This window comes from Saimiri boliviensis, chromosome 1 (assembly GCF_048565385.1).
Source record: "Saimiri boliviensis isolate mSaiBol1 chromosome 1, mSaiBol1.pri, whole genome shotgun sequence".
NCBI lineage: Eukaryota > Metazoa > Chordata > Mammalia > Primates > Cebidae > Saimiri > Saimiri boliviensis.
The window spans coordinates 175,071,479-175,093,636 of record NC_133449.1 but is presented as its reverse complement, the minus strand read 5'-3'; positions in this window follow the sequence as shown (position 1 = coordinate 175,093,636).

Below are 22,158 nucleotides of genomic sequence, written 5' to 3'. Positions count from 1 at the left end.
GGAAGGGGATGCCCAGCGCAGCTGGGAGGTGGGAGGAAGGAGCTGTTGTTGCTCCTTGGGGACAAGGGCCCACAAGTGACCGACAGGACAGGGGGTGCCGAGGATCCGGTGTGAGGACTGTGGCACCTCCTCACAGCTCTTGGGGCTCTCCCTTCTCAGGGTTCCTGCCAGGCTTGAGAATTCACCTGGAGATAGGAGCATGGGGGGCTAGAGCTGCGGGGAACCAGGGTAGTCCTTGGACGCAGGGTCATCTGGCCCCTCCAGCAGGGCTTGGCTGCAGCCTAGAACTGTCTTGTCAGGGATCCCGGGCTGGGAATGAGGAGAGGGGGCTGGGCCCGGGCGGGAGTGGCGGGGAGGCTGAGGGCGGCTCCTGGGGAAAGGGCTTCTCAGGGCTTTCAGCACTCCACCCGCTCCGTAATGCAGGTCCCTGTAGTGATATGAGACTAGTGCCTGACTACAGTGTAGGTTCCTGAAAAGTAAGGGGTCTTACCAACTAATCTAATACCCCCCAAACCCTGGTGGTGTGAGGTGGATACACTTACTCTCCTTATGTTACCGTTGAGGAAACCTACACTCAGAGAGGTTGAGTAACTTGTCTAACGGCACACGGATAGTAAGCGTATTTAAATCCACATCTGACTCCAGAGCCAGGCTCTTAAGCCCAGGTCACATAACTGGCAGGAATGCCTGCCTAAAGGAGCCGGGCCTGGGATGGGAGGCCCAGCTCACTGTGGCCTGACTGCAGTTCCCTGAGGATCAGGGGCTGCCTTGGCCAGACAGGAGAGGAAAGGGCACACCCAGTAGCACCTGTGCCCACTAAGCCCTTTGAAGGGACAGGTCTCTTCTAGGCTGGGGAAGCTGCCCTTAAGGGCCCTACTGCCACGCATGTGATGCTGGGGACAGAAGACAGGAAGCCTGGGCAGCCAAGCCCTCAGAGAGAGTCTGTGGTCCCACTACCCCAAAGAGCTTAATAACAAGATGAGGCTGGTCCTGTCACAGCTAACAGAACAGGAGCAAAGTCATCCCCAGCCGAGGGGACCCCAAGGACCGTGGGTGGGAACTGGGACTCTTGTGTAGTGGGGAGGGCTGGAGCTGAGTCTGGACAGATGAACAGGGTGTGAGTGAGTTGCCCTCAGGAGAGAAGAGCATTGCTGCTGGGCAGAAGAGCCCAGTGGTGTGTCTGGATTAAAGTCCTGGTTCTGCTTTATGCTACCCTGAGCAACTTGCTTAACCTCTCTGTGCGCTTCCTTACCTATGAGGACACTAATAATGCATGTTGCGTATGGTTGTTTGGAAAAACAGATGGGTTGATGCAGGTAGAAAGCTGGGTCTGTACTCAGTGAACTGGGAGGTAACCGTGTGCTGGCTTTGGACTGCTGTTATTCTCAGCTGAGAAACATGAATGGCCAAAATCTTGGAGCATGGGAGGGGAAAGGGAACCAGTGACTTGGACTGTGAGTTGGGAGGGACACCCTTATCCTCCTGACCTGTTTCTCTGGACCTCCGACTCCTTCTCCTTGGGTTTCACCAGGGTGACACATCAAATGTTGTCCGATAAAATATTTCCTGGAGTTGGTGGTAGTCTTCTACCTGGACTGAAAGCTGAAGCTTGGCAGGGCCATCTTTCAAAATGGTGGAGGGTTCACTGCATTCAACAAACATTCTTTGATTTGCTTGTCTTTTCTGTGCAAGACACTGGGCTAGGTTTTGGGAGAACAAGCTGGCCAACCATGTCCTTGCCCTCAAGGAGCTTGTGGTGAAGTGAGAAGTCAGTTAAATTTCCTCATTCATGCTGTCACTCAGCCCATTTGCTACATGCCTGCTTTGTGTCAGAGACCTTCCTAGGAACTGAGAACAAAGCAGAGGCAGGACAATAGTTGGCTCCCGCCCTCGGAGTCCACATGCTAGATTGATGGTTTGCGTCTCCAAGGTGGAATCAAGCTGTCCCAGGTTTGGAGTGATGAACCTGACCTTCAGTCCCTACTTTATGCTAAGCACTGGGAAGCAGACAGTAGACGCTGTGGGCGTGGTTAGAAGTTGGGTTTCTGGAATGGGACAAACCTGGTTTTGTATCCTTGTTCTGCTGTTTACTGGTTGTGAGACTTTAGGCAAGTTACTTTACCTCTCTAGACCTGTTCTTTGTCTGTAAAATAGGGATAATGATACCTTCCTCATGGGGTTGTGGTAAAGGTTAAATGAAATGATGTGTGAAAAGCACTTAGAACAGAGTTCAGCACTCTGGTAGTACCTATTAAATGTGCACCGGTTAGTACTGCTGCTGTTACTGCCCTCACTGTTGGTTTTAGGTGCTTCCCTGAGACTGGGAGGATTCTCCCCGTTTCTTAATATTCCTTCATTTCTTAATATTTAAGAAACCATTCAATAAGTCAGGTGCATAATTCTGGTGCAGAGTTGACTAATTTCCTGAGTTTATATGTAACCTTTAAAAATCAATTAGAAAAAAAGATCACTCAATGGAAAGTTGGGTAAAGACTTGAGCAGAAAGTTCACAGAAAAAGAAGTGTTTATAATTGAGCAAAAAGCTTGTAAGCAAATGAAAAGAAACTTATATTTTTTAAAATGTCTGTTAACACACCAAGATATAATGCATGTTATTGGAAAGGTGTGGGGAAACAGGTACAGTCACCCAGAGAGGTCAGGGAGTGTAAATTGGTGCAAGACTTTGGGAGTTGGTAATTTCTATTAAAAATGTACCACCCTTTTGATTTAGCAATTTTTTACATAGGAATTTGTCTTGTGGATATAGTAGTGTTCATCAGGGAATACAGTGATATCGGTTTCAGAGCATCCATCATGTCATTGTTTATGACAGCAAAAAAGAGAAAACTGTTAATGTCCATGGAGAGAGGACTGATTAAACTAAGTTCATCTGTGCAGTGAAATACCTTGAAGCTGTTATAAAGTACCTGAAGGGCCTATAATGTATTGAAAATCTTACAGATCATCAAGACATGTCAAGTACAGAAACAGAAAGGTACAAAGCATTATGTAGAGAATACTCCCATTTGCATTAAATGAAAGGTATATGTTCATATGTACATGTCTAGATTATATCCTTGTTGAATGCTAAGAAACTATTCACAGTGATTGCCTTAAGACAGAGGTCTTGGGAGCCTGGCAGGGAGACAGACTTTTTATTCTACTTATGCATAGTGTCAGAATTTTTTATTATATGCCTAAATTACTTTTTTCATTATAAAGAAAGAAGTCAAACCAATGTAAACTACATATTAGTAGTTAATAAGTAAAATGCTGTTCCAGGTTTTGCGAGTGTGTTTGGACTGATAAACAGTGTTTTTCCTCTGAGATCCTGCTAAGAACTGTTTAAGAAACGACTTGCAGGCATAGTCACCTATTTAGAAGGTTCAAGCTTAAAATGGGGTCTTGCCATGCTTGGACTAATGTGAAACAGAAGGGGTTGGGTCTAAGCTTTCCAGTGTCCAGGGAACCTTGTTCTTCCCAGGACTTAAAGAATAGACAGTGGGTCGTATGTTCTCAAGCCACCCTGTTGAATTAGGATACACAGCTGCTAGGGTGAGGGCTGAGATTTCCACACACCCTAAGAACCAACCTTACCCCTGTGCTGGTGAGCAGGTGTTCTCCAGGGGAGACACCCTGGGGTCAGGTTATCCTGGAAGAAGTTTGACTAAAATGAATCTTCCAAATGGATGTGCAAATCTACATTTCTTGTGAAAGCCAACGAGACAGCTTTCAAGTATATGGAATTTGGGGAACAGTGTATGTGCTCTGCCCCTGAACCCTTGGGAGCTAGCTGGGCCTCTGTCAGGAGGGCCGTCAGAGAGGTGGGCGCCTCTGGATGCAGCAGCATGCACACCTGGCCTGTGGTGTCTCCTCATCAGGCTCACTAGGCACAGCAGCCATGTCTTTTTTGCTCTCATTCCCCACCCTGCTTCCCTTTCTCCTCCTCCTCCTCTTTTTTCACCTAGAGTTTTTTTTAAAATTAGTTTTTGTTCTATTTAATTTCAAAAGAAGTTACCTTTGCACATAGTCGAGAGGGTTGAATAGTTCCAGCATGCGTGTTGCGAACACACACGTGCAAGCACACAAAGTCCTGGACTTGTCCATCACCTCCCTCAACAATTTTCTGCTATCTAGAGGCATCTACTTTTAGTAATTTGGCTAATTTTTAAAATACTTATCTCTACATGACATGTTTATATTTTTGCTGCTTGAATTTTTCATTTTCAGCATTGTGTATTGACTTCTCACTGGAGAAGAAGACGAGTGAGCTATTTTCCCCACTGCCTGTCAACACCCCTGCTCCCCATCCCCCATCTTTCCAAACAGTTTTAGTGTCTAATTTTATTAGATCGTTATTCAGTGATGATGCTACTTTGACCCTGAAAACACTATTCACAGCTGAGGTGTGATGACTTGTGCTTTCCTGATCCACATTTGTTCCCTGGAGTTAATCTTTATCCTCCTCTGCTTAGTTTTTTATGTATGTGTCACTAATGCAACACCAAACTCTGCCCAAGTTGAATGCAATTTGTCTCAAAATTATATTCATGGTTCTGGTAATACCAGTTTCATCTTGTTGAGGACATGCCTCCTGGAGCCTTCGGAGCTGGGCTGGGTGCTCCCTAGGTCTGCTTTTTAGCCATCGTTTGAGGACTACTCTTCATGAATATCTTGGCGATTCCTCTGGTTTCCTTTCCTACTGGTCTTGTTTCTTGGGTGCCATGTCCTCTTTCTTGAGTAACTTCATCATTTTGGAGGAGCAAATTTTTTTCCCATTAACTTATAAAGAGGTAAGTAATTTTTTTGAGACCTTGCATGTCTGAGAATGTATTTTTTGGATCCTCATTCCTTTTATTTTTGTTTTTGAGACAGAGTCTTGTTCTGTTGCCCAGGCTGGAGTGCAGTGGCACAATCTTGGCTCAGTGCAACCTCTGCCTCCTAGGTTCAAGCAATTCTCCTGCCTCAGCTTTTGAGTAGCTGGAACTACAGGCATGTGCCACCAGGTCTGGCTAATTTTTTGTATTTTTAGTAGAGACAGGGTTTGACCGTGTCACTCATGATGGTTTTGATCTCCTGATCTCGTGATCCACCTGTCTTGGCCTCACAAAGTGCTGGGATTACAGGCATGAACCACTGAGTCCTCATTCTTAGTTGATGGTTTGGCTGGGTATAAAATTCTAGGTTGGAGATACTTTTCTCTCAGAACATTGGTAGACTCGTGCCATTGTCTTCAAGCTTCCAGTGTTTCTAAGAAGGCTCTTGTATGAAAACTTTCTTTCTCCCTTACTATAGGAGTTCTTCATTGTCCTTGTTATTTTGAAATTTCATAAGCTTCCTTGATTTAGATCTATTTTTGCTCATTGTGCAAGGCATTCAGTAGGTGTTTCCAATCAGGAAACTCATATCCTTCAGTTCTGGTTATTACTTGTGATAATTATTTCCCTGATGATTTTCTAATTTTTCTCTTATTTTCTACCATCTCCCCCACTCTGAACTCCTAGTATTTGGATATTGGATCTATTGAATTTTCTCCCAAATTCTTATTTCTCTTATTTTTCATCTTTTTGTATTTTCTGTTTTCCAAACCATTTCTTTAAATCTTCGAGGTTTTTTAAAAGTTGCATTTATTTCTACCATAATTTAAAAAACATTTTCAAGAATTCTGTTTTCTAAATGCTCTTTTTAAAAATAGCATCTTGTTTTTATTTCATAGATGTAATATTCTCTAATATTAATAATTTTACCAAAGTTTTCTCCTCCTTACCTATTTGTTTTTTACACTATGTCTTCTGCTGGCACTTTCCTCAAATGCCTAGTGATAGTTTATTGTTGCTCATATTTAAGAGTGGAGGTAACTACAAAGCTGACCTGAAAGCTCCAGGTACTCGGTGGGGCTGTTTGAACCATGAACTTCATGTAGTGTCATCTAGCTGGGCTGTTTTCATAGAAAATCCTCAATGTTGGTATTTTTTTGCTCTTTTTTCTGAGACTAATCAGATTGCTTGGAGAAATCTTCTCCAGTCTTCTGCCTGGAGGATATATATCTGACTACCAGTGTTCTGGAAGCTCAGCAGGGGAAGGCTCAACATCTCCTTATTCAATATGCATGTTAGTACTTTGGGGCTACCATAACAAAACACCACAGACTGTGTGGCTTAAACAACAAAAATTTATTTTCTTGCAGTTTTGGAGGCTGGAAGTCCAAGATCAAGGTACCAGCAGGGTTGCTTTCTGGTGAAGGCTCTCTTCCTGGCTTGTGGACGCCAGCCTTCTCACTATGTCCTCCATGACTTTTCCTCTGTGCCTGTCCATAGAGAGAGAAAGCTTGTACTCTGGTGTCTCTTCCTCTCCTATACGTAGATTAGTCCTATCAGGTCCCAATCTTTATGACATCATTTAACCTTAATTATCTCCTTAAAGGCTCTATCTTTAAATATGGTCACATTGGAGATTAGGACCTTGATTTATTGATATCGGTGGGGGCCACAATTCAGTCCATAACAGTATGTAAAACTTCATTTAATCTTTCTGTTTTCATTCTGATACTTCCACCTTCAACAGTGCTTGGTGGTCTTAATACTATGTCATCCTTTCCAGAAAATAATCTTATGGTCTTCTGCAGGAGTGGTGAAGAGGCTGTCACTGGCTAGACAGAACGAGGATGGGTATCTGAAGGTTTGGCAGTTTCCTAAACAGATTGTTAACCAATCCTCTTCTTTTTAGATGGACATTCATCTTCACTTCTAGAGATAATCTTGTTGCCATTTCCTGACCAGTTGATTTTTGGATTTCACTTCTGTTTATTTAGGATGAAATCGTTTAGATCAGCTAAATTGGTTATCACTTGTCCAGCTTCCAAAATGTTCTTCTTGTTGTATTCTTTCCTGTTCTCATTGTCCATGGGGATTATACCATAACAAAATTCTTTTGACTGTTAATTAAATGGTGTTTCTCGAGGGAGTACAGGTAAATGTGTGTTTAATTCCCCATTTTGACTGGAAACTATATGTCATCTTCTGTTGAAAGCAAATAGAAGCCCATCAGATGAGTTAGCATTGATTCCAAGTCCATTTCTCACTCAACTCTGGTGTTTTCACAGAATGTCTCTTTATTATTCAAATATGTTTGATTTTGCTGCATGATGCATTGACTGGCTTTTGAAGACAAGTGGTCTGATGCCACTTGACCAAAAAATAGGGAGCCCTCTCTGAGCTTATCACAAGATGCAAATGTCTTAATAAACTCAGAAAATGGTTTGTGCTTTCAGTTGAGCAAAGCCTCCACATTTTCCTGAGTGCCATTACCCTATACTTTAAAACTTGATATATTTCCAGGGGAATCTAATCCATATGTTTCTGTCTTTCTTTTTGCTTTTAATACATCGTAATATTGCTTCATAAAACACTATTTAAATCAATAGTCTTTATTAGCTTTTTTAAGCAAGACTTTTTCCTTAGCTTTTATTTAGAACCACATTTTTTTCAAAATTTCCCAACCACAAAGTTGAGTCGAGACCACAAAGATCTGAGTTACATTTGAAATTTTGAGTTTTGCTGGGTTCTAATTAGAGCAAAGCCATATTTTCTAAAACTGCACTCTCAGCTGAGCAAATTCTGCACCCAGAATCCACTCCACAAAATATCTTAGTTTGTGATATTTTGGGCAGTAACCAAAGCAGATATTTATTTAGTACCTGTAGCACACCTGTCACTGTGGCCCACTATGTGGTCAGGAAGACAAGAATAGAAGCACCAGCCTAATTAGGGAGACTAGGGAAGAAGGGAAGGGTTTATCCCTTTTTTACTACCCACTGTATGCCAGATAGTGGACTAGCCACTTTGCCATTATTGTCTGATTTAAACCTAATAATAAGCATTATTTTATCTATATGGAATCCTTATAAGTACTCAGGATAAATATAATTAATATCCCCATGTACCTAAAAATAGTACTGAGGCTCTAGAAAGTTACTGAAACTTGCCCAACATTGTGCACTAATAAGGGATACAGCCTGATTTGGAATGCAGACAGGATCCCAATATAGACAAACAGAATCCTGAGAAGAGGAATACGATCAGATACTTGGCATGGAGGGCTATCTATAGTGTTTGTAGAATTAGTGCAATGGGCCCAATGGTGCATACCATAAAGGGGTGAGAGGAGATTGATGAGGGCTGTCACCCCTAGAGAGAAGATGCTCTAGAGGAGACCAACATTCCAAATTGGTCTCATTCTCCACTGCTGCCACTGAGTTCAAGTCGCTGCCATCTTTGCCCTGGGTAACTGCTGCAGCCTGCTGACTGCTCTCTGTCTACAATTCTTCTAGCCTGATTGCCTTTTCTCATGCAGCAGCCAGCATGATCACTTTAAAAAAAATCTGAAGCAAAATTTACCTACAGGGAAACGCATATTGCTTAAATACGTAACCTGCTGAATTTTGACGAATATACCCACCTATGACCAACACCAGAGCCAAGACATAGAACACTTAGATTACCACCGAGAGTCCCTTGTATTCCTTCCAGTCAGTCCTGTCTATTTCTAATAGGCAACTCTTCTTATTTCTATCACCATAGATGAGCTTAGTCTACTCTTGAGTTTTATGTAAGTGAAATCACACAGTATGTACTTTTTGTGTCTGGTTTCTTCATTCAGCATCATATTTTGAGATGCATCCATACTGTCTGCATGTGTCAGTATTTCATCACTAAATTTGTTGAATAGTATTTTCATTGTATAAAAATACCACAGTTTGTTTACTGGTTTTCTTTTGGAAGGAGGTTAGGTTGTTAACCATTTGAGGCTACTATGAGTGAAACTGATACAAACATTCTTGAACAAGATTAAAAAATGATTCAACTTTTGTATTAGATAAGGGGTACATGTGCAGGTTTGTTGTATAGGTATATTGTGTGATGCTAAGTTTTGGGGCATGGATCCTGGTATGGTTTGGCTGTGTTCCCACCCAAATTTCATCTTGAACTATAGCTCCCACAATTCCCACGTGTTGTGGGAAGGACCCAGTGTGAGGTAATTTAATCATGGGATTGGGTCATTCCAGTGCTATTCTCATGATAGTGAATAAGTCTGATGAGATCTGATGGTTTTATAAAGGGGAGTTTTCCTGCACAAGCTCTCTCTTCTCTTGTCTGCCGCCATGTGACATGTGCCTTTCACCTTCTGCCATGATTGTGAAGCCTCTCCAGCCATGTGGAACTGTGAGTCCATTAAACCTTTTTCTTCTGTAAATTGCCCAGTCTTGGATATGCCTTTATCAACAGCATGAAAACAGACTAATACAGATCCCATCACCCAGTTAGTAAACATAGTACCCAATCAGTAGTTTTTAACCCACATTCCCCTCCCTGCCCCTGCCCTCCTCCCCTCTAGTAGTCCACAGTATCTGTTGTTCCCATGTTTGGTCAATATTCAGCTCCAACTTATAAGTGAGAACATGTGGTATTTGGTTTTCTGTTCCTGCATTAATTGCTTAGGAATACTGTCTCTAGCTGCATTCGCATTGCTGCAAACGACATGATTTCGTTCTTTGTTGTGGCTGCATGGTATTCCATGGTGTATACTTACTACATTTTGTTCATCCAATCCAGTTGATAGGTACCTAGGCTGATTCCATTTATTTACTATTGTGAATAGTGCTGCGATGAACTTGTGAGTGCATGTGTCTTTTTGGTAGAATGATTTATTTTCCTTTGGCTATATACCCAGGAATGGGATTACTGGATCAAACGTTACTATTTTAAGTTGTTTGAGATATCTCTGAACTGCTTTCCACAGTGGCATCCCCACCAGTAGTGTGCAGGCATTCCTTTTTCTCTGCAACCTCACCAGCATATTATTTTTTGACTTTTTAGTAATAGCCATATTGACTGGTGTGAGATTTATCTCATTGTGGTTTTGATTTGCATTTCTCTGGTGACTAGTGATGTTGAACCTTTTTTCATAAATTTGACATGTTTCAATCATCTTTTGAAACATGTCAGTTCATATCCTTTGTCTATTTTTTAAAATAGAGATTATTTGTTCTTTTGCTTGATTTATTTAAGTACCTTATAGATTCTGGATATTAGACTTTTGTCAAATGTATAGTTTGCAGATATTTTCTCCTATCCTGTAGATTGTCTGTTTACTCTGTTGGTAGTTTCTTTTGCTGTGCAAAAAGCTCTTAAGTTCAATTAGGTCCCACTTGTTGATTTTTGTTTTCATTGGAATTGCTTATAGGGGCTCAGCCAAAAATTATTTCCCAAACCAGTGTCAAGAAGGGTATTTCCTAGATTTTCTGCTAGGATTCTTGTAGTTTGAGGTCTTGAATTTATGTCTTTAATCCATCTTGAGTTAACTTTCGTATATGATGAAAGGTAGGGATCCAGTTTTATTCTTCTGCATATGGCTAGCCAGCTATCCTAGCACCATCGATTGAATCAGGATTCCTTTCCCTGTTGCTTTTGTCAGATTTGTTGAAGGTTAGATGGTTGTACATTTGCAGATTCATTTCTGAGTTTTCCGTTCTGATCTGTTGGTCTATGTATCTGTTATTGTACCAGAACCATGCTGTTTTGGTTACTGTAGTTTTTTTTTTTTTAATTGCATTTTAGGTTTTGGGGTACATGTGAAGAACATGCAAGATTGTTGCATAGGTACACACATGGCAGTGTGGTTTTCTGCCTTCCATCCCCTCGCCTGTATCTGTCATTTCTCCCCATGCTATCTCTTTCCGCCTCCCCACCCCCCCATCCCTCCCCCATTTCCCCCCAACGGACCACCGTGTGTAGTGCTCCCCTCCCTGTGTCCGTGTGTTCTCATTGTTCAACACCTGCCTATGAGTGAGAACATGTGGTGTTTGATTTTCTGCTCTTGTGTCAGTTTGCTGAGAATGATGGTTTCCAGGTTCATCCATGTCCCTACAAAGGACGTGAACTCATCGTTTTGGATGGCTGCGTAATATTCCATGGTGTATATGTACCACATTTTCCCTATCCAGTCTGTCATCGTTGGGCATTTGGGTTGGTTCCAGGTCTTTGCTATTGTAAACAGTGCTGCAATGAACATTTGTGTGCACGTGTCCTTATAGTAGAATGATTTATAATCCTTTGGATATATACCCAGTAATGGGATTGCTGGGTCAAATGGATTTCTATTTTTAGGTCCTTGAGGAATTGCCACACTGTCTTCCACAATGGTTGAATTAATTTACATTCCCACCAACAGTGTAAAAGTGTTCCTATTTCTCCACATCCTCTCCAGCATCTGTTGTTTCCGGATTTTTTAATGATCGCCATTCTAACTGGTGTGAGATGGTATCTCAATGTGGTTTTGATTTGCATTTCTCTAATGACCAATGATGATGAGCGTTTTTTCATATGTTTTTTGGCCTCCTGTATGTCCTCTTTTGCATAGTATCTGTTCATATCCTTCACCCATTTTTGAATGGGCTTGTTTGTTTTTTTCTTGTAGATCTGTTTTAGTTCTTTGTAAATTCTGGATATCAGCCCCTAGTCAGATGGGTAGACTGCAAAAATTTTTTCCCATTCTGTTGGTTGCCGATTCACTCTGCTGACTGTTTCTTTTGCTGTGCAGAAGCTGTGGAGTTTGATTAGGTCCCATTTGTCTATTTTGGCTTTCATTGCCATTGCTTTTGGCGTTTTGGTCATGAAGTCCTTGCCTACGCCTATGTCCTGAATGGTTTTGCCTAGATTTTCTTCTAGGGTTTCTATTGTGTTAGGTCTGATGTTTTAAGTCTTTAATCCATCTGGAGTTAATTTTGGTTACTGTAGCTTTATAGTTTAGTGTTTGAAGTTGGGTACTACAATGCTTCTGACTTTGTTCTTTTTGCTTAGGATTGCTTTGGCTATTTGGTTTATTTTTTTGGTTCTGTATTAATTTTAGAATAGTTTTCTAGTTCTGCAAAAAATGACATTGGTAGTTTGGTAGAAATGGTGTTAAATCTGTAGATTGCTTTGGGCAGGATGGTCACTTTAATGATGTTGATTATTCCAATCCATGAACACAAAATATGTTTTCACTGATTTATGTCATCTCTGATTTCTTTCTATTCTGTAGTTCTCCTTGTAGAGATTTTTCACTTCCTTGGTTATCTGTATTCCTAGGTATCTTATTTTTGTGGCTGTTGTAAATGGGATTGTGTTCTTGATTTGACTCTCAGCTTGACTGTTACTGGTGTATAGAAATCCTACTGATTCTTTTTGTATTTATTTTGTATCCAGAAACAACTGAAGTCATTGATCAGTTCTAGGAGGCTTTTAGCAGAGTCTTTAGGGTTTTCTAGGTATAGAATAATATCATCTGTCAGTAGAGATAGTTTGATTTCCCTTCTTCCTATTTGGATGCCTTTTATTTCTTTCTCTTGCTGATTGCTGTAGCTAGGACAGTTAGTACTATGTTGAATAGGAGTGGTGAGAGTGGGCATCCTTGTCTTGTTCCAGTTCTCAAGGGGAATGCTCCCAGCTCTTACCCATTCAGTATGATATTGGCTTTGGGTTTGTAATAGATGGCTTTTATTATTTTGAGGTATGTTTCTTCAGTGCTTAATCTGTTGAAGGCTTTTATCATGAAGGGATGTTGGATTTTATTGAAAGCTTTTTCTGTGTCTCTTCAGATTATATGATTTTTAATTCTGTTTACGTGGTGAATGACATTTACTGATTTGCATATGTTTCATCAGTCTTCCATTCTAGGAATGCAGCCTACTTGATCATGGTGAATTAACTTTTTAAAGTGGTGCTGCATACGGTTTGCTAGCATTTTGTTAAGAATTTCTGCATCCGTGTTCACTAGGAATATTGGCCTTAAGTTTTCTTTTTTGGTTATGTCTCTGCCTGGCATCAGGCTGATGCTGGCTTTATAGAATTAGTAAGGGAGGAGCTCTCCTCCTTGATTTTCTGGTAACAGTTTCAGTTGGATTGGTACCAGTTCTCCATACGTCTGGTAGAATTTGGCTGTGTATCCATCCAGTCCAGGGCTTTTTTTTTTTTTTTTTTTTTTTTTTTTTTTTTAGTTGGTAGGTGATATTGGTTTGGATGTTTGTCCCCTCCAAATCTCCTGTTGAAATGTCTTTCCCAGTTTTGGAGGTGGAGCCTGGTGGGAGGTGATTGGATCATGGGGGCGGATCCCTCCTCAAGGTTTAGCACCATCCCCTTGGTGATAAGTGAGTTCTCATTCAGCTTACATGAGATCTGGTTGTTTAAATGTCTGGGACCTCCCTCCACTTGTTTTCTCACTTTTGCTCTCACCCTCACCATGTGACGTGCCTGATGCCCCTTAGCTTTTGTTATGATTGTAAGTTTCCTGAGGCCCTCACCAGAAGCAGATGCTGGCACCACACTTCCTGAATTGCCTATAGAATAATGAGCCAGTTAACGCCCACCCCTCCTTTTTTTAAAATAAATTACCCAATCTTAGGTATTTCTTTATACCAATGTGAAAATGGACTGACACAGTAGGTTTTTTAAATTATTGATTTAATTTCAGAACTTGATATTGGTCTATTCAGGGTTTCAATCTCCTCTTGATTCAATCTGAGGTGATTCTGTGTTTCTAGGATTTTATCCGTTTCCTTTAGAGTTTCTAATTCATGTGCATAGAGTTGTTTGTAGTAGTCTCTGGGAATCTTTTGTATTTCTGTGGGATCAATCGTAATGTCATCTTTGTCTTTTCTAATTGTACTTATTTGGATCTTTTCTTTTTTTTTCTTTGTTAATCTAGCTAGCTGTTTACCAATCTTATTGTTTCAGAAAACCAACTCTTGGTTTCATTGATTTTTTGTATGGATTTTTGTGTCTTAATTATATTCAATTTTTCTGAACAAGAGTGTTTTTGCAGACATATTTTTTATTCTTTTGAGTATTAGAGTAGAATTGTGTGTCATAGACAGAGGTGTATTTGCTGTTTTTAAGGAAGTGTCAGTGTTCCAAAATGGTTTCACTATTTTGCATTTCTACCTGCAGTACATGAGAGTTTTGTTTGCTGCTCTTCCATGATAATGTCAATGTGTAAAATGAAAAAGACTAACAACACCCAGCAATGGAAAGGAAGAAAGGCTGAAACAACTGGTTATGGATATGGGTAAAAATGAATTTTTTAACCCCATCATCTATTTAAAATTCATTTTCCTCCATATCAGTATCCAGTGTTGATCACTATTTAAAAAACTATCTAGCATTATTTCTTAAAAACTATCAACTTAGAAGTTTAAACGAAATCTTGGTTGGCTCCTTGTTTGTTATTCTCTTCCCTTATTTTCTTTTATATCTCCATTATTAAGGACAATTATAGGCATACCCATATTTAGATTGCATTCTAGCCCGGGCAATAAAGCAATACCCCCATCCTCTCTCCCTCTTCCTCTTTCTCTTTCTTCCTCTTCTTTATTCTTTTTCTTATAAAATCAATCAATCAATCAATCAATCAAGGAAGACACCAGAGCAGCTGCAGGGATTGGAAAGGGTTACACTGAGGAAGAAGTATTATGCCAAAGCAGAGGATTCTAGATCTTAATAATAAGAAGGACTACAGTTTACTGATTCTGGCAGGCACTCTACAAGAAGGATCGCATGCCATCCTCAGGCTCTGCTATAGACCGGGTCTTGTCTCCACTGTACAGACTGTGAAACTGAGGCTCAGAGATGCTAAGTGACTTATCTCTGGGGGTCCCAACTGAGGTTAAGTGGCAGAGCCCTGATTCAAATCCAGGTCAGCTCAGCTCCAGAGCTCACGCTTCTGGCCACGCCCCTCTACTAACACTCAATTTAATGGGATGCTCTGTGCATCTTTCAAGGAAGGGACAGTATGGACATGGCAGCGATGGTAGAGGTGAGGTTGTTGGTGGGGTGTGGTGAGAAAGACTGAGCTGGGTCCCTCAGGTTCTGAGAGCTAATCACGCCTCCCCTCGACCTTCTTGGCTGTAGACAACCACAGGCAGTGGTGTGCGCACCACCACCTCCTCCAAGCATTGCAAGTCAGCAAGGTTGGTTGATTCCTTGTGGTTTGATTTCTTGAGGCCTCTTGCCTGCCCTGTCTCCTCCCTGTGTCCCTGGTGGCTCTGGGGTCCCTGTGTATTATTAGGAGACAATAGCTGGAGATGTGATTCTCTCCTTATAAAATGGGAAGTTGGACCAAACAACTGTCCAGCTTTGACATCAGAAGACCTGACTCTCCTGGTGGCAAAGAGCTTCCGGAGGCACATTAGTGCCATGAAAACTCTTTATAATGGGAGCTGCACAGTCCATGGGGTGAATAGTTTCCTGCTTTGGACGTCTAAAGCACCGGCAAAGCAACTGTAGAGATCAGCTGTTCCTACATATCTATCATCCAGATGAGATGTTTGAGGAGCAGGGAGCAAAGTGACTTGCTCAAAGTCACCTGGTTCATCCATAGCCGAGCTAAGGCTTGACTGCCAGTCTCCTGGCATGCAACTCCGTGCCCTGTCCCACACAACACCACTTCCCATAGATTTGCATAGAAGGTGCCTCGCTCCCTGGGGTGGGAGCACACACACATCCCACATAAAAAAAAAATAATAATGCTTTCTTCTATCAGTTGAATTGTTTTGGCTCTTTTGCCAAAAATCAGACATGTGTGAGTCCACTTCTGGATTATCTATTCTATTCCAATGATATATTTGATTAGCTTTATGCCAACGTTATGCTGTGTTAATTACTGTAGTTATATAAGTCTTAAAATAAGGTATGTCAGTTCTTCAGATTTGTTCCTGAATTTGTATTTTATTATACATATTTAAGATGTACCACATGACATTTTGATATACGTAGTAAAATGGTTGTTATAGTCAAGAAAATTAACATATCTATAATTTCACATGAGATCATGCAATATTTTCTTACATGAAAAATAAGTGAGATCATGCAGTGTTTTCCTGTATGTGTGTTATTTCACTTAGCACTGTGTCCTCCAGGTTCATCCACACCCATGTTATGACAAATAGGAGGATCATCTTCTAATATATATATATATATATATATATATATATATATATATAAATTTTTTTTTTTTTTTAGTAGAGACAGGGTTTCACCATGTTGGCCAGGATGGTCTTGATCTCCTGACCTTGTGATCTTCCTGCCTCGGCCTCCCAAAGTGCTGGGATTACAAGCATGAGCCACCATGCCCAGCCAGGATCTTTTTCAAGCCTGTTCCATTTTACGTATATAGCACAATTTCTCTATCCATTCTTCTCTTGATGCACATTTAGATTGTTTCCCACGTCTTTGCTATTGTGAATAATGCTGCAGTGAACATGGGAGTGCAGGTACCTTTACAGAGTGGGGATTTTATTTCTTTTGGCTATATATAAAAAAGAGGGATTCCTGGGTTATATGGTAGTTCTATTTTTAATTTATTTAGGAACCTCTGTACTGTTTCCCATAATAGCTGCACCAATGTACATTCTACCATCAGTGGATAAGGATTCCCTTTTTTCCACCCTCTTGGCAACATTTGTTATCACTTATTTTTTTGGTAATAGCCATCCTAACAGGTATAAGGTGACATCTTATGGTGGTTTTCATTTGCATTTCCCTGATGATTAGTGATGTTGAGCATCTTTTCATATATCTGTTGACCATTTTTATGTTTTCTTTGGAGAAATGTGTATTTGGATTATTTGCTCATTTTTAAATTGGGTGATTTTTCTGCTATGGAGTTGTGTGAATTCTTTATGTATTTTGAATATTAACCCTTTATTAAGCATATAGTTTATATGGTATAAGGGTCCAATTTAACTTTTTTTTGCATGTAGATATTCAGTTTTCCCAGCATTATCTATCGAAGAGACTTCCATAAATAAATAATTCTTTTCCTATTTTGTCTTCTTGGTTTCTGTGTCAAAAATTAGTTGAACATATATGTTTGGGCTTATTTCTGTACTCTGTTCCATTCGTCTATACGTCAGTTTTTATGCTGATACCATACTGTTTTAATTATTAGCATTATAATACAATTTGAAATCAGGAGGTGTGATGCTTCCAACTTGGTTTTCATTTTTCAAAATTGCTTTGGTTATTCAGAGTCTTCTGTGGTTCCATATGAATTTTAGAATTTTTAAAAAATTTCTGTAAATAATGCCATTGGAATTTTGACAGGAATTGCATTGCATCAGCATACTGCTTTTTGTGGTATGGGCATTTTACTAATATTCTTCCAATCAATGAACACATGATATCTTCCCACTTATTTGTGTATTCTTCAGTTCCTTTTATCAGTTTTAGAATTTTTAGTGTACAGCTCTTTTACCTCCTTGGTTAAATTTATTCCTTTTGATGCTATCATACATGTATTTTTTTCTTGATTTTTTTGATAGATTATTATTGGTATACAGAAATGCAGCTAATTTTTGTGTGTTAATTTTGTGTCCCACAATTTTATGGAATTTATTACTTCCAACAGTAGTTTTGTGGAATCTTTGGGGTTGCCTACATAAAGTATCATGACATCTGCAAATGGGGTTAATTTTACTTATTTCTTTCCATTGTGTTAGGTCTTTCATTTATTTTTCTTGTCTGGTTACTCTTGCTAGTACTTCCACTACTATGTTGAATGGGAGTGGTAAGAATATATTAATACTGATTTTTAGAGTAAAACCTTTCCGTTTTTCCTTCTTGACTTTGATGGTAACTGTGGGCTTTTCAGAAATGCCCTTTACTATGTTGATAAAATTTCCTTCTTTACCTAAATTATTGAGTGGTTTTATCAAGAAAGGAGGTCGTACTTTGTTAAGTACTTTTTCTGCATCAATTGACATCATTATGTGGGGTTTTTTTGTGGATTTTTTTAGTCTTTCATTTTGTTAATGCACTGCATCACATTGGTTGATTTATATACTTCAAACCAACTTGGCATGTCAGGGATAAATCCTGTTTGATCATGATATATAATATTTTTGACATGTCAAATTTGCTTTGCTAGTATTTTATTGAAAATTTTTACATATGTGTTTATCAGAGATATTGGTCTATATATTTTTTATGGTGTCTTAGGCTTTCATATTGACATGATACTGGCCTCATAAAATGTATTGAGAAGGATTCCTTCTAGTTCTATGTTTTGGAAAACTAAGAATTTTTGGTAGGATTCAGCCATGAAGCCATCTGGCTCTAGACTTCTTTTATTGAGAGGTTTTTAATTGCAACATCAATCCTTTATTTCTTATTGTTTGCTTCAGGCTTTCTATTTCTTCCTGATTATTGATCTTGGTAGGTTTTATTTCTCTAGGAATTTATTCATAAATGTATCCTTTAGGTTATCCAATTTGTTGGCATATAATTGTTCATAATAGTCTGTTATGATCCTTTTTATTTCTGAGGTATCCATTACAATGTCTCCACTTTTATTTCTGATTTTATTTATTTGAGTCTTCTTTTTTCTTTAGCTAAACATTGTTGATTTTACTTGTTTTTTTTTCCCAAAAAAGCTAATCCTTAGTTTTGTTGATTTATTTCTATAGCTTTTCTCTATTTCTGTTCTGATTTTAAAATTTTTCTTTCTTCTGCTAACTTTAGATTTAATTTGTTCTTCTTTTTCTAATTCCTTGAGGCACATAATATTAGGGTATTTATGTGAGGTCTTTCTTCTTTGTTGATGTAGGTGTTAATTGCTATAAAGTTCCCTCTTAGAACTGCCTTTGCTGCATCTCATAGATTTTGGTATATTGTGTTTCCTTGTCATTTGTTTCAAGATATTTTTAAATTTCCCTTTTGATTTCTTTTTTGACCCATCGATTGTTCAGGAGTGTGTTGTTTAATTTCCATGTTTGTGAGTTTTCCAAGATTCCTCCTGTCACTGAGTTCTAGTTTCATAGCATTGTGGTCAGCAAAGATACCTGATAGGATTTCAGTCATCTTAAATTTGTTGAGACTTATTTTATATCCTAACATATGATTTATCCTGGAGAATGTTCCACATGTATTTAAAATGAATGCATATTATGCTGCTGGTGAATGGAGTCCTCTGTGTAGGCCTGTTTGGCCAGTTGTTATCCAAATTTCTTTTGTGTCAAGATTATTTTGACTATTTTAAGTCCTTTGAATTTCCAAATAACTTTTAGAATCAGTTTGTCAGTTTCTGTATTGATAGTATTTTGATTGGAGGGGATGGTGTTAATTCTAGATCAATTAGAAGAGAATGAACACCATAGCTATGTTGGGTCTTCCAATCCATTATTATGGTATAGCTCCCCACTTATTTAAGGCTTCTTTAATTTCTCTTATCAATATGGTATCATTTTCAGTGCAGAGGTCTTGCACATCTTTTAGTAAATTTATTTCTAAGTATTTTGTGCTTATTGTAAATAGTATTGTGCTTTCCCCCAATTTTTCATTGTGGTTAAATAAATACAACAAAGTATTCTATTTTAAATATCGTTTATTATTGTTTTGTACTAGCATATAGCAATATAATTGATTTTTACATTTTGACTTTTATTCTTTGTGAAATTGTCTTATTTCTAGTCGTATGGATTTTTTTTTGCATATTCTTTACAATTTATCCTATAAACAGTCATATCCTCAGGAGAGAGAGAGTTTTATTTCTCTTAGCTTTATTCCTTATTTATTTGTTTAGTTTTGGTTTGTTTATCTAATTTTATTGCACTGAAAATGTCCTCCAGTATAATGTTGAATGGAATTAGTGAGAGTGCACATCCTTTTCTTGTTCTCTATCTTAGGGAAGAAAGGTTTCAGTTATTCACCATTAAATATATTAGTACTATTAGTTGTAGTTTTTCATGTGCCCTTTGTCATAGGCAGTCTCTTAGATAGCCCCCAAAGATCCTACCTTCTGTTATTCAGACCCTGCAATTTCCTTGAGTATAGGCTGGACTTGTTGACTTGCCTCAATTAATAGAATACAGCAGAAGTGACTGGCTATCACTTTCATAGTTTAGGTTATAAAAAGACTGTGGTTTCCATCTTGGGGCTCACACTCTCTTGCTAGCTTGCTGTGAGAGAAACCAACTCCACCATGTTGTGAGCTGCTTATGGAGAGAGGCCCACAGGGCAAGTAACTGAGAGAGGCTTCCAGCCAACAGTTAGTAAAGAATGGAGGTCCTTAGCCCAACAGCCTGTGAGGAACTGACTCCTGCCAACAGCCATGTGAATGAAGTTGGAAATGTATCCTCTAACATTTAAATCTTCAGAAGAGACTGATTGTAGCCCAGGCTAACAGTCTGACCACAATCTTGTGAGACTCTGGAGCCTGAGGTACCTAGTTAAGCCACACCCAGATTCCTGACCCTGGAAATTGTGAGATAATAAATGTTTTCTTTCCTAGTTTGCTGATAGTTGTCATCATCAACTGGTACATTTTGTGTCCATTGAGATGATTATATATATTTTTATCCTTCCTTTTGTTAATGTGGTAAATTACATGTATTTCCAAATACGCAATATGGTCATTTTGTCCTTTTTATATATTGTCATGTTCAATTTGCAAACATTCTCTTATGGGTTTTTGCATCTGTGTTTAAGACAGATAATGGTGTGTGGTTTTCATTTTATTATTGAAATATAATTCACATGCCATAAAATCCACCATTTAAAGTTAACATACAAATCACTGGTTTTTTAGTATATGCATAAGATTGTGCAAACATGATGACTCTCTACTTACAGAACATTTTTATCACTCCCAAAAGAAACCACATACCCATTAGCAGTCACTTGTCATTCTTTACTTCTTCAAGCACCTGACAACTACTAATCTATTTTCTGTCTCTGAATTTTGCTATTCTGCACATTAAATATAGATGATATCATTATGCAGCCTTTTTTTTTTTTTTTTTTTAGATGGAGTCTTGCTCTGTTGCCCAGGCTCTGGAGTGCAGTGGCGTGATCTTAGCTCACTGCAACCTCCGCCTCCTGGGTTCAAGTGATTCTCTAGCCTCAGCCTCCTGAGTAGCTGGAACTATAGGCACCTGCCACTATGCCTGGCTAATTTTTGTATTTTTAGTAGAGACGGGGTTTCACCATGTTGGCCAGGCTAGTCTTGAACTCCTGACCTCAGGTGATTGCCTGCCTTGGCCTCCCAAAGTGCTGGGATTACAGGTGTGAACCAATGTGCCCAGCCTCATTATGCAGCTTTTTGTATCTGGTTTCCTTCATTTAGCATACAATTTTTGAGTCTCATCCATGTTTTAGCATGCAGTAATACTTTATGCCTTTTTATGGCTGAATAATATTCCCTGGTATATATGACATACCACAGTTTATCTGTTTACCAGCTGTAGACATTTGGTTTGTTTATACTTTTTGGCTATTATGAATATGCTGCTATGAACATTCTTGTATACATTTTTGTGTGGACATGTATTTTTAATTCTATAGGAGATGTACCTAGGTATGGAATTATTGGGTCATGTGGTAAGTCTAGCATTTTAAGGAACTGCAAAATTGTTTCCTATAGTGTCTACATTATTTTATATTCCTACTAAAAGTGTACCAGAGCTTCAGTTTCTGTACATCCTTGCCAGCACTTGTTATTATCTATCTTTTTGATTGTAACCATCCTAACGGATATGAAGTGGTATCTCCCTGTGGCCTTAACTTTCATTTCTTTCATGGCTAATGATGCTGAGTCCATTTTCATGTGCATATTGGCTATTCTAATATCTTCTCTAGAGAACTGTCTATTCAAATTCTTTGCCTCCTTTAAAAAATTGGGTTACTTATCACTTCATTATTGAGTTGTAATATTTCTTTATATAGTCTAGATACAAGTCACTTATCAGGTATATGATGTACAAAAATTTTCTCCCATTCTATGGGTTGTCTTTCCACTTTCTTGATACTGCCTTTGCAGTGTGTAATTTTTAAATCTTGATGATGTCCAGTTTATTTTTTCTTTTGTTTCTGTTGAAATCATATCTAAGAAACCACTGCCCAATCCTAGGTTGCAAAGATATATGCCTAAATTTTTTTCTGAGGGATTTACAGTCTTTGCTCTTAAATTTAGGTTTTTGATCCATTTCAAGTTAAGTTTTACATATGGTGTGAGATAGGAATCCAATTCATTTTTTTTGCTTGTCATTATTCTGTTGTCCCAGCAGTATTTGTGGAAAAGACTGCTCTTTCTCCCATTGAATTGTTTTGACACTCTTGTTATCAGCTG